The sequence below is a fragment of the Abramis brama genome (assembly GCF_963993115.1).
Source record: "Abramis brama genome assembly, chromosome: 6".
NCBI classification, from domain to species: domain Eukaryota; kingdom Metazoa; phylum Chordata; class Actinopteri; order Cypriniformes; family Leuciscidae; genus Abramis; species Abramis brama.
In genome coordinates this window covers 1,223,743-1,237,896 of record NC_139968.1, presented here as the reverse complement: position 1 = coordinate 1,237,896, position 14,154 = coordinate 1,223,743, and the positions used below count along the sequence as shown (strand labels likewise).

Genomic DNA, 14,154 nt, shown 5'->3' with positions numbered 1-14,154 from the left:
GTGGCCAAGGCAGTTTTGAGGGGAAAGATAATTTCATTTGCATCAGCTAAGGCGAGACTTAGAGAAGCCAAACGTAAAGAACTTGAAGAACAAATTAAACAGTTAGAACAGAGACATAAAAGTCAATTATCTACAAGCTATCTAACTCAGCTAAATGAAGCCAGGAGGGCCTTGGGAGACTTGCTCACAGATAATACTGACAGAAATTTAAGATTCTTAAAACAGCGCTATTATGAGCATGGGAGTAGAGCAAGTAAATTATTAGCATTCCAACTCAAAAAACAGATGAGCCTAACAGTTGTACAGAAAATTAAAAATAACGACCCAGATAAGCCCTTTCTGTATAAGCCAGATGAGATATCGGGAGCTTTTGCCACTTTCTATAAGAAACTGTACTCAAATATGGACACATGTACAGAATTTGAAAAAATTGATGCCTACTTAGAAAGCATAAACCTGCCAAAGCTATCAGAAGAAGATTCACAAGCCATAGATTGACCTATTACAAGAGAAGAAATTGTGGAAACAATCAAAGGGTTAAAAAACTGCAAAAGTCCGGGCTCGGATGGGTACTGTAACGAATTTTATAAAGCCTTTGTAGACGACATAAGCCCTATTTTAGAGAAAGCTTATGCTTATGCATTTGAAAAGGGGGAATTCCCACCAAATTGGAAAGAGACAATAATTTCGGCTATTCATAAGGAGGGAAAGGACCCTACAGAGTGCAGTTCATATAAACCCATAGCGCTTCAAAATTCGGACTGCAAAATATTGACCTCCATACTGACAAAAAGACTTAAAACAGTTATTACAACTCTAGTGCACCCATACCAGACAGGCTTTATTACTGGTCGCCAGCTGTCTGATAATATTCGTCGGCTACTGAATGTTATGTCTTGCATGTATGGCACTGGCTTTGGACGCAGAAAAAGCATTCGTGTCTCCTGGTGTCACATCCACCGTCTGTCTTCCTCATCTGCCTTTGCACTACACTCCCCAGAATCCTCCTTGGCGCACACCTGCACTCACTCTCCTCTCTCTCCTCTAAGTAATTATCATCATCACCTGTACCTCGTCTTCTCACCCCTTTATATTCAGCACTCAACCTTCAGTCATCGTCTGGTCTCGTCGATACACGTCTATACACGTCATTCCATGACACACAGACTCTCTTCATTACCTACCTGCATACCTACCGTTCCTGATCCTCTTCAGCCCATCTTCAGTCCATCTTCAGAGAAACTGCATCATCTGCATCTGCAAGAGAAAGAGAGACTTTGTTTTCATTCAGTTAAGCTTCATCCAATTATATACTTCCTGTTTACTCACCTTTCACGCTGTGTCCGATCCATTCTGCTATTAAAATATCAAACTTACCATCTTGCCTGCTTCGTTTGTACGAAACCTGACAGAAGACCAGACCAAGATGCAGAAACCTTCGGATTCCAGGATGAGTCAGCTTTCATTATTCTACGCAGCCCCGTTCATCATCCGGTTGGTTCCTGCCGGGCCGGCATTCCAGTTCGGGTCCGGAACGCCACCATCTCTAGCCATCTTCACCACGCCACCCATCATCATCCGGAAGTCAGCTGAGCCTGCACTTCACGCCAGTCCAGCTCAGAGCCCTCTTCGCCGCTGGTCCTGCCCAGCTCAGAGCCCTCTTCATCGCTGGTCCTGCCCAGCTCAGAGCCCTCTTCGCCGCTGGTTCCGCCCAGCTCAAAGCCCTCTTCATCGCTGGTCCTGTCCAGCTCAGAGCCCTCTTCGCCGCTGGTCCCGTCCAGCTCAGAGCCCTCTTCGCCGCTGGTCCTGCCCAGCTCAGAGCCCTCTTCGCCGCTGGTCCTGCCCAGCTCAGAGCCCTCTTCGCCGCTGGTCCTGCCCAGCTCAGAGCCCTCTTCGCCGCTGGTCCTGCCCAGCTCAGAGCCCTCTTCGTCACTGGTCCTGTCCAGCCCAAAGCCGCCTTCGTCACTGGTCCTGTCCAGCCCAGAGCCGCTTTCGCCCCCCTGCCTCATTCAGCCCAGTGTCAAAGCCTGATAATTTCCCCAAGATAATTTTGGGGCGGGGCTATAAGTCCTCTCCGCCATGGCCACCCGAAGGGTCCTCTCCGCCATGGCCGCCCGAAGGGTCCTCCCCGCCATGGCCGCCCGAAGGGTCCTCTCCGCCATGGCCGCCCGAAGGGTCCTCTCCGCCACCTCCTCAGCCTTCTTCACCATGGCCACCTCCTCAGCCTGCTTCACCATGGCCGCCCGAGGGGTCGTCTCCGCCATGGCTGCCCGAAGGGAAGTCTCCGCCATGGCCCCCTCACCAGTCTGCTCTGCCATGGCCGTCTGGACCATCCTGGAGTCCGTCCATCTACACCCAGTCCACCTCCCCATCACGGACTCCAGGATGCCCACCCCCCCTCCCGTGTTCTGCTGCCTTCGGCGCTGGTCGCGCCTTGCGGGAGGGGGGAGTAATGTCACATCCACCATCTGTCTTCCTCATCTGTCTTTGCACTACACTCCCCAGAATCCTCCTTGGCGCACACCTGCACTCACTCTCCTCTCTCTTCTCTAAGTAATTATCATCATCACCTGTACCTCGTCTTCTCACCCCTTTATATTCAGCACTCAACCTTCAGTCATCGTCTGGTCTCGTCGATACACGTCATTCCATGACACACAGACTCTCTTCATTACCTACTAGGGTTGGGTATCGAGAACCGGTTCCATTTTAGAACCGGTAACAAATTTCCAAAAACCAGGTATTCGATAAGACGCATGCATTACGATTCCTCTTATCGATTCCTGACTAGCCGTTATTTCAAATATAGGCAAGCACGTTCATAATAGAAGTGACATGGGCCGTGGGCGCGACGAGCATACGGTGCGTGGCGCTTGTTTTTGCAGGCGCGCCTATGCCTCGGCGAGATGAAAACATCTCAACTTTTCAGAATGGCGCAAGCGGTGCGCAGGTAAAGTGACAAAAACCAACCGACCTTTCTGTAACATCAAAAGCTCGGCTGAACAGCTGATCATAGCTGAACAGGGCAGGTTTTTATTTCTCATCTCCATAAATATATCTAGTAGCTGGTTGATGGTTGAACCATCTAGTAAATGGTTGGTTGCATAGCAACGACAGACGCCATGGGAGCGCAAGCGCTTGTGGAAAGAAGGAGAAAGTGGCGCGGCTGTGCTTTTCCATGCATTTTTAGACGCGATAGTGAACGGTCCCTAATTCAGGAATCTATGTGGCTTAAAATCATTTTTGTTTTGTGTAAAATGGAGATCACGATTACATACATCAGACAACTACTCAGAATAACATGTTTAGTCTAATAGTCTATTTAAAAAAAAAAACTAGTTTGAATAATTAATTCAAACACTAATTAATTCAGTGTCTCATAAATACTTGTTTAATGAATGAATGAATGAATGATTCACCGTTTTTGAACGAATCTCTCGAGTCTTCTTCAATAAATAATTAAATGAAAAAAACTGTCGATTTTTGCCACCTACTGCTGGAGTAATAATGTAATCAACACCTTTATATGAAGAGACTCCTTTCACTTTAGCCATTTGATTGGATATTGCTTAAAATTGGTAAGAATAAAAGGTAAAAATATTTATTCAAGTATTTACCCTTTTTTCTCCCTCCAAAAAATATTGGAATCGGAAACAAGAATCGATAAGAACCGGATTCGATAAGCGGAAGCGGAATCGGAATCGGAATCGGAATCGCTAAAAATGAAACGATACCCAACCCTATTACCTACCTGCATACCTACCGTTCCCGATCCTCTTCAGCCCATCTTCAGTCCATCTTCAGAGAATCTTCATCATCTGCATCTGCAAGAGAAAGAGAGACTTTGTTATCATTCAGTTAAGCTTCATCCAATTATCTACTTCCTGTTTACTCACCTTTCACGCTGTGTCCGATCCATTCTGCTATTAAAATATCAAACTTACCATCTTGCCTGCTTCGTTTGTACGAAACCTGACACCTGGCCTTTCCTTTTTAGTGTTTTGAGGAAATACGGTCTAGGTCCTGGCTTTGTTAAATGGGTCCAATTGTTATGTTCATCTCCAAAAGCGTCAGTAAGAGTAAATGGGTGTTTCTCACAAAAATTTCTGTTGGGGAGGGGTTGCAGACAGGGGGACCCTCTTTCACCTCTTCTTTTTGCCCTTAAATGGTAAAATGGTAAATGGACTGCATTTATATACAGTAGCGCTTTCACAGACCTATGGCCACCAAAGCGCTTTACATATAGCCTCACATTCACCCATTCACTCACTCATTCATACACCGACGGCGGTGTCAGCCATGCAAGGCGCCATCCAGCTCGTCAGGAGCAGCTGGGGTTGGGTGTCTTGCTCATGGACACCTCGACACTTGGTCAGGTGGAACCGGGGATTGAACCACCAACCTTTCGGTTTGTAGACAACCTACATGAACCACTGAGCCACTGCCGCTACCCACTGCCGCCCTTAGCACTGCCGCCCTTAGCACTGCCGCCCTTAGCACTGCCGCCCTTAGTACACAGCTAATACGAGATAGCACAGATATTAGTGGCATTGAAGTGAGTGGAGAGGAACACAGGTTCCTCTCCACTCACTTGTCGCTATACGCAGACGATGTAATTGTGTATATCTCAGATCCCACAAAGTCTGTCCCTAATTTAATGAAATGTATTGAGACCTTTGGATTTTACTCAGGTTACAAAATAAATGTGACTTAGACAGAAGCACTCCCCATGAAAAATTTAATTTCCCCACAGATGAAATCTGCTTTCTCATTTAGATGGCCCAGAGAGGGAATTAGATATTTGGGAATAAATATACCCCCTGATCTTAGTTTATATCAAAATAACTATATTAAATTAATAGATAAAATTAAACAAGATTTGAACCGCTGGAATACACTTCCCCTTACTTTAATAGGCAGGGTGGAAGCTGTTAGGATGAATGTTCTCCTAAGGCTCCTCTTTCTTTTTCAAACTCTACCAATTTCTCTGCCTAAATCTACTTTTAGTCTTTTAGATCGTCTCATCTCAAGATTTATATGGCAGGGTAGGAGACCCAGAGTTAGATATAAAGTCTTACAACTGGCAAAAACTAAAGGGGGTCTAGGCATACCCAACTTGAAGCATTACTGGTTAGCGTCACAATTACGTGCAATGATAGTGTGGCTATCAGGTGACACAAGTACAAGATGGTTCAATATAGAAAAAAGTTACAGTCCTGATATGCCCTTGTCAGTGATCCCCTTTAATAGGGTTAAATCCACCAGAGAACTTTTGGGAGTATGGTCGAGCACAACATACGTAGCCTGGAAGAAAAAACAACAAATATTTAAGCTAACAGGCGATTTCTCTGTTTTGAGTTCAATTACTTATACTAGTGATTTTCTTCCATTGAGACTTGATACAGGATTTAAAAACTGGAAACTTTTGAACCTTCATTATGTACACCAATTATTTAGTAATAACAACTTCAAATCATTTGAACAACTGAGAACAGAATTTAAACTACCAAGAACAGATTTTTTCAGATACCTACAATTAAGGAGTTTTATACTGAAACACCCAAACTGGAACAGATTAATAGAGCCCTCCCTATTAGAACAGTATTTATTAAAAATTCAGGGTGGAGAACATATGAGGAAACCAATAACCAATGTTTATAAAATCATTGTTTCAATGACAAGAGATAATTAATTCTATGTGTAAGACAAGTGGACTAGGGAGCTACGGATCGAAATAAGTGAAGAAGTTTGGTTGGAGATATGTACTCAGGCTCATAAAGTCACGAACGCCAATTTGTGGAAGGAATTTCAATGGAAAATAAATAACAGATTTTTCAGAACACCACAAGTTGTGGCTAAAATGAATCCGGATCAATCAAGTCAGTGTTGGAGGGGGTGTGGAGAGACAATGGCTACTCACTCACATATTTTTTGGCAATGCCCTTTGTTGGATAACTTTTGGAAATCCATTTTTACATATATTAATAAAGTATTGAATGTTGAACTGATAAGAGACCCTCTGATAGCAATTTTAGGGATTAAACCAGTTGTGATATGCAGTAGGAAAAAGATGTATTTATTACAGATATTACTGATAGCAGCAAAGAAAGCAATTACAATAAAGTGGCTTAAAAACGAGTCACTAAACCAAGCTGAATGGCTAACAATTTTGAGAAATATTTACACTATGGAAAAAATTACATATTCGTTGAGATTACAGAGGGAACTTTTTATTGAAAGATGGGCACCATTAATGACAGTGATGGAGGATCAGTAGAAATAACTATATTTGCCAGGGGAACTTGTATACAACCCATGTTTTGTTTTAAGTTGATGTTTGTTTTGTTCAAATTGTTTACTTTAAACGTTGTTAATTATTTTTTATTTCTTCTTATCTTTGTAACTTTGGACATATTTTTCTGTGGAATTGATCATACATGTAAGGATGTGTGAATGTTATGATCCCCTGTAAAGGATATTGTTTCTGTGTGGAAGTAATTGTTATAAATGGGGACCTGAAGAACATTCAAAATAAAAAATAAGTAACAAAAAAAAAAAAAAAAAAAAAAAAAATATATATATATATATATATATATATATATATATATATATATATATATATATATATATACTTAACATTACTTAAGTGTACTTCATAAAATTAACTTGAAGTATACTTCTTTTTCGAAAGGGCACCTCTTATTGTGTCGCAGTTCTTTTAGTTTCCACTGAACATTCCCACCTTGCAGGCTCAAAAAACTGCATTTATGAGTATATCAGGCTTTCCTGGTGTACAATCAGGGGTAATGAACTGTTAATAATTTGCGTTATAAGCTCCCAAGTCTGCTTCTTGCCCCGTGCTGTGACACCCAGTCCGAATTTTCCTTTAAGGATGGCCTTGTGTTCATCCACTAACTGGGTTAACTGTAAACACTGTTCCTCTGTCCAGTCGGGCTTTCTCGTCCTTCTTGTTTTTGATTTCATGTTTGCTACATTAAAACCAACATTCAAACCACCACTTACAGTGGTATGGAACAGTTTGGGCACCCCTGTAAATTTTCATGATTTTCCTTTATAAATCATTGGTTGTCTGGATAAGAAATTTCAGTTAAATATATCATATAGGAGACAAACACAGTGATATTTGAGAGGTGAAATAAAGTTTATATGATTTATGGAAAGTGTGCAAGAATTATTTAAAATAAATTAGGCATGTGTATAAATTTAGGCACCCTTGTCATTTTATTGAATTCAATACCTTTAGCACTAATTATTAGAACTAAAAATTGCCTTGGTAACCTCAGTGACCCTTGACCTCCATACACAGGTGAATCCAATCATGAGAAAGGGTATTTAAGGAGGCCAATTGTAAGTATTTCTCCTCTTTGCATCTTCTCTGAAGAGTGGCAACATGGGAGCCCCAAAACAACTCTCAGATGACCTGAAAACAAAGATTGTTCAACATCATGGTTAAGTGGGTTCGAATCCCACTCGTTGCAATCCTGAGATATGTTTTTACGCAACTCTGAGCCAATATAAACACAAAAACACAACCTATTGCATATAAAGTTTATATTAGTCAAATGATTTTATATTTTTTCTTTGCTTATTGACCAAATTAGCTAAAGCATTAAATCGGGACCATGGACAGCGAAAATAAGATTAGCAGATATAACGAAGCAGATATAAATGTTATTCAAAATGTATTTGTCAGGTGTTATATCTCCAAATTTACAAAAGAAAGTTAATTATAAAAAGACTATTACTAGGTTTCTTTTCTTTTTTTTCTGTTTATTTTTATGCAATTTACAGTTTCTTTCAGTCTAAGGGTCTTAACTGTACAATTCCCTTATAGTCAACATACACAAAAAAACTGTCATTTATATATTATTATACTGATATAAAACAATAAAAACTGAAACTATAAAAGAAAGCCAAAGATATCCAGAGAATATGTACACAGACATTTACAGAAACAAGAGAATATTTTTTCCCTTTCATTTTCCCTTCTCTGCCACCCATCTTTGCTTTTCCACCTCAAAAAAGCAGAGTTTTGAAATTCTTTCCAGGTCATCTCTTTTTCCATGCCCTGACCTTTGTAAATAGAAAATACTTTTGAAGGACAGTAAATATATTTCCCTGGTACCGCAGGAAAGCCTGTATGTATATGTGGACTATTTAGGCCCTGCTTCAGTTCCATTTTGCAGAATCTGCACAGGCGACCAGTGTGTTGAGTATCAGACCTCTTCCGTTTCGGCTGCCCTTTCTCCTCAACCCGTTTTTTGTGGCTTCCAGTTCCCTTTGAAAGAACTCGATCTCCATAAAATCTCGGAATGGCATTCTTGGGTTTGTTAGTCCTTCTCCACTGTAGGTTTTAAAAACTTTTGTGGAAAATAGAAGTACCTAACAGAACCTTGCTGATACAAGAAGTGGATTTGGAGAACCGAGATTTGGGCTGTCCACAGGCAAGACAAGTCTTTGTTTGCTTCTTCTTTTCTGCATATTGCTGCTGCTGCTGCTGTTGTTGCTGCTGTCTCACCATTATTTCCTCCACAATTTTGCCTCAATGGCCTCGTGAGTCAGTGGTGTGGTCAGAGAAGGTGCAGGTGGGTGTACAACTACTGCTGGGGTCACTGTCATAACCGGAACACTGGTAGTGTCACTACCCTCTGTCAGTCAATACCAGAGTTGCTGTCTCTCAAGAAGTTTATCTGGACTTGTGTTTAAGTAAGAACTGCTGTTTAAGAGTTTAGCTAAGTGCTTGACATACTGTGAAATGTGCAGTCTTGTGGTTGAATGGAGCATGCTGTTGGGATCAGAACAGGAGTTATGAACCATTGCTGCATACTCCTGATCCACAAGCTTAATCATGTCCTTCTTGCCATGGTGTTTCTTCAGTAAGGTGTCAATGGCCTTCTTCATTGTGGCTGTCCACCTTTTGTGATCCAACACAAACACTCTACCACCAGTCTTCACAGGTCCAGTGCGGGTGCTAGTTGGTGAGGCCATCATGGGCAAAGGTTGTGTGAATGTGGCTCCTACATCAATCACAATAATATATAATCAGTCTTTGACCTAGATAATAAATATTTCTGTATTTCTAATATATATATATATATATATATATATATATATATATATATATATATAATTCATAGGCATGAATATCTAAGAATGTTCACCTGTCTCTGAACGAGGCTCAGTGCGGCCAGCAAAAGAAGAGGACAGCGCGGGAACAGGCTGGGCGCTAGTGGTTACTGTAACAGGAAGTAAATATTTGTAATTACTTTTTGAATAAAGGGAAAATAAAGATATTTATTGAATGACTTTGTGTGTGTTTATCAATTGCTTATGTGACGGTCATGCATGGTTAGGTGTTTAACTGTGTGGTGTTGGGCAGTTTACCGTCTTCTTTTGTCCCTGAAGGTATCAGTGCCTGTAATCCAGATTGGCAGCACCTGCGCTAGATGCTGTGGGAAGGATAAATACTCCGGCTCTTTGGATTTCGCGCTATCTCTGATTCGGGTCCACTCCTGCTAGCAGCAGCAACACACCTTTGTTTTGTTATATTTTGTTTTGTTACCGCTTCTCAACACCAAAACGTCACTCTAGTCACTCATCCACATTTACACCACTGATGCTACTGACTAACACACTCTATATTGTTAATTGTTAGTTTATTGTTTAAGTTGTTATAATAAATATGTTTATTTTTGGCAATTCTCTGTGTCCTCTTCGCATTTGTCATGGCCTTTGAGCTGGGTTATGACACTTACCTGTCTCTGAACGAGGCTCAGCGCGGCCAGCAAAAGAAGCAGGCACAGGTGGTTACTATAACAACAACAACAGAAAGTAAAACATTTTGTTAATTTATGGGTAAAAAGCCTGTTAACAGTATGTTTTGAGTTCCTGCATCTGTAAAAGTTTACCTGACTCTAGATGCGGACTAGGGGTCACATCAAGAGCAGCAGCTAGATTTACAGGTTGAGTTGTCTTGGTCTTGTGCATTTCCCAGTCCAGAACAACTGGGCGGCATCCAGGTTCAACATACTCCAGATCAGATCAACATACTTCAGATCCGGTATTCAGATCAGCGATCAGAGAGGGATTAAAGACTCCTGGAAGTCGAATACTTGACTGTTTCAGATCCACCAGACACTGAAAATTCCAGCGTGCCACTCCTGTCATCCCCTTTACTTGAAACACCTCTGAGGAGGCACACGTGACCCACTGAGCCTGGTGGAAGTGGTACCCCTCCTGCTGAGATGTTCCTCTTATGGGGATCCATATTGGAACTTTGGCCCCCTCGCCCTGGACGTGGTTAAGGTGCAGTGTTCCACCATGCCTGTATAGGATTTGACCTGCAACCTCAGAATCACTTAAACAGCCCCTCAGAATGTGAACGTGCTAAATTCACCATGTTTTAAGCATAGATGGTTTGTACAAGGGAACACCATTAGGATCTGCTGCCAAATGAAAATGGTGTATAACATCCTCAACCCTCCTCAGGAGTTCTCCAGGCTGTGGGATCTTTATTCTGCAGTGCTCTCGAATTTGCTGCTTTATGGGGTTGTCAGGCTGAATCCCAAAATATGTGTATGCATCCTTGAGCTTCTGCAGGTCTTCCTGATCCACCAGACTGAAAGCAGCAGACAAAAACTGGGAGAAGGAGCTGTAAAGGGTGTGATACTCTGAAACACACTCACGGAGGAAGCACCTCATACAATGGAACAGGTCCAGTTTGACGGTGATGCGCTGATTAAAGTGAGATCTTTCTTTCCCTGTCTATGGTACTGATATGCTGCACTAGTTATTCAAAATTTCACATGAAAGGCAGGTTAAAATCTACATCAGTTCAGTATGAAATGTGTATATCCTTTTTTGTATAGATAATTGTATAGAGGAAGACCCAAATTACAGTATGTAATATCATTATCATATGTAATATTACACTGCAGAAATCATTTATAAATCAAGACTGATACTCTGTTAAATTCAGTACCAAGGACAGCGGGCAAAAATGCTGCAATCTGATTGGCTGTCAGTGAATTACAAATAACCTGTTTAACCTATAAAATAAGCTGACTAGTGTTTGAAGATGAAATCAAGTGAAACAAGTTCTTTACTTAAAATCAATCTTTTATTAAACCTACTCAAACATTCTGCGGAATTTAGAGTGCCAAAACAACCAACCAAATAACCAAGTATAACTAAGGAATGTATAGCTGCTGCAAAGCAATGGGATGGGGCTAACAATAGGGACTGAAAACGAGCAAGTATAAAAAAAAGGTTTACAATGAGTAATTAAACTAACAGGCCCTTGTTGATAAAAGTGATGAATTGATGATCCGTCACTTTGGTAGCAGGATTTTGGCTGCCCACACGCAAGACATTTTTTCGTCTGTCTGGGTTTTTGTTGCTGCTGCTGTTGCTGCTCCTGCTGATGTAGCAATATGTCCTGTACTATTTTCTGTAAATTCTCCTGTGTTAGTGGGCTCATCAGATACTGGCTGTGAGATCGGATCTGCTGGATTCACAATGGTTGCTGGCAGTTCTACAACTGGGACATGGACTGTCTCACTTTGCCACAGTTTTTGTGTCTCCAAAAGTTTTTCTGTACTTGTGTTCAGTTATGAACTTGTGTTCACCTGTTTAGCCAGGTGTTTTATGTACTGTGTTATATGGTATTTGGTTGTGGGATGAAGCAGACTGTTTGGATCTGTGGCAGACCGATGAACCATAGCTGCATAGTCTTGATCCACAAGCTTCTACATGTCTTTCTGTCCATGGTAATTGTCTAGGAGGTCTTCGATACTGGTCTTCATAGATGATGTCCAGCGTTTGTGGTCTAAGACGAGCACTCGTCCACCAGTCTTGATTGGTCCAGTGCAGGCACTCCTTGGTGAGGACTGCAAAGGCAGGAGTGGGGTATTTGAGGTTTCTGGAACAAAGAAATTGTTAATTGTTATTTTTCTCATTTTCTGAGATGATGTTGATGAGTACAAAAAGTCATTTACAATTCTATTTAAAATGTTGGTCCTGGAAATTAGTATTAACTTACCCATTTTTTAACTTACCCAGGAAGTCAGACCAGTTGTTGGTGTGCTTTGGTTCACCCAAGAAAGGGCTGCCTGCATCTAAACAGACAATCAGCAATTGGATTGTTCAGGCTATAGCCACGGCTTATCAGGTGCGCAATTTGCCTTCACCTATGGCCGTGAGGGCACTTTCCACCAGGGGCATGGCCTCCTCGGTGGCCCTCCTTTCTGGCGTCTCGCTTCAGGAGATCTGCGAGGCGGCCGGGTGGGCCACCCCGCACACCTTCATACGCTTCTACAGTCTGCAACTCCCTGTGACGCCTGGCGCCAGAGTGCTTGCGTCCTAAGTGTGTAGTCCAGTCGTAAGCCGAGATGTTTTCATGGCAACCAGGTGTTGTACTTATTTTACTCTCTTTCTCTAAATGTGTACATGGATTTAATTTTTTAATAATTTGTTGATTTTTATGGCATATTTTTCTAAATGTGTTCTTTTTTATTTATTTTTACTCTTGCTAGTGTAATGATACAAATTATAATATGAAATCATAATCTTGCCTTTATTATAATGTAAACCCAGTCAATGTGGCACTAATTTTAGTTAGTCTTTTTATTTCAGTTATTCCTCTGTGCAAGATGAGTGCGTGAAGGTACCGGTGTCCAGCCTCTTGACCAGACAGACAGAAGGACTGAGTTGAAACAACCTTGAAGGGACTTTGTCTGGATTGGTTTTAAAATTTCAATGTAGTTTTATTATTTGACAAAATATACTTCAATTTTAAAAAGAAATGTGCAACATTTTGTCTTAAAAAATAATAAAAGGACACTTTTTCATTTATAATTTGTCTAAAATCACATTTGTTTAAAAAAATTGTATCGTGAAATCGTGATTCGTATCGCATCGTGAGTTGAGTGAATCGTTACATCCCTACTTTTTGAGAGTCACAAATATCATGTATGTTATGAGTGATAGTGGAAGGAGATGCAGATATTTCTCACCTGTCTACCCAGTGGTAACTGGCCTTCTCTACCCCTGCAACTGCATAGCTTGACATGGTACCAGATGACAAGGTCACTTTTCGTGCCACCTTCCTGGTGTGGTCAGACTGCAAGATCTGTCCAAAAGTGCCCTGCAGGAGTTTAGTGATAGCCGGCTGTTGGCGCCGGAAATCATCAATGAGGCAGTCAGCCAGGTAGTGAGCAGAGACAGAGACTCCACACCACCCATCTGTGTCATCATAGGCTCCAAAAGACTGTGGCATGTTATCCATGTTATCCTACTCTTATGACCAAGAGTCGTCTGCCCGTAACCCCCAGCCTCAGCATCCCAGATGTTCTGTATGCTGTGAAGATATGCCAGGTGAGCTTGTTCATATTTAAGGTGCATCAGCTCATTCACCTGGTTTGCCATGTCTGAAGGTGACTTGCCAGTGCGCCTCAGCTCATGAAGCACAGACTTACAAATGGCCTTCTTGAAAGTAAGGAATGCTGGCAGAATGTTTGTGAAACGCTTTGGCAGTTTTTCCGTCCACTGAGGACTGTCAGCAAACCAGATCCTCTTGCACATCCTGCAACGGAGGCGTGAAGCAAAGATGTAGTATTGTCCACTGGTGCCAACAATCACTCGAGGCCTACCCACACCGGCTGAGACTACATCTGGCTTTGGACAACCATGAAGGCATGGGAGAATATAATTATTTCTCAGTCTCACCATGATGTCACTTTCTGGTTTCCAAATAAAAAAGGGATGGAGCTGAAAGAAATTGCGGAATGGGAGCACTGACACAGTGTCAATGAGTTCTGGCTGTGGCGGGAGACGCCGTAATGAAAGGGCGTTTCCTGGCTTGAGCAAATGTTGGGACCCAGGCCACAGTCCCAGAAATTGGAGCTCTGTCTTCATCCACACTTTCTGATGATAAGAACAGGTCCAACCACTTATGTCCTGATCTGGTCTCTGTGCAGGTGGGGCAACAAAAGCAGAAGGCCCTGCTGTGGGAACAAGGAAAAACAAAAACATAATTAGTGACTTGTTTTCTATTTATTCCAATCATCTATTAACAAACATGTATTCATTACTTAAATGAGCTCTTGTTTCTGCCTTAAATTAACACATTATTAG

At 41.8% G+C, this 14,154-nt stretch overlaps 1 long non-coding RNA gene across 1 annotated transcript; it reads right to left on the bottom strand.

Annotated features, from left to right (window-relative positions):
- Positions 1-9,436: 9,436 nt before the first annotated feature.
- Positions 9,437-10,009, bottom strand: LOC311085281. The gene is made up of 3 exons (XR_014606775.1): positions 9,930-10,009; positions 9,777-9,831; positions 9,437-9,533 (listed from the first exon to the last, which is right to left on the bottom strand). It is a non-coding gene; the product is annotated as an uncharacterized lncRNA (long non-coding RNA).
- Positions 10,010-14,154: the final 4,145 nt, after the last annotated feature.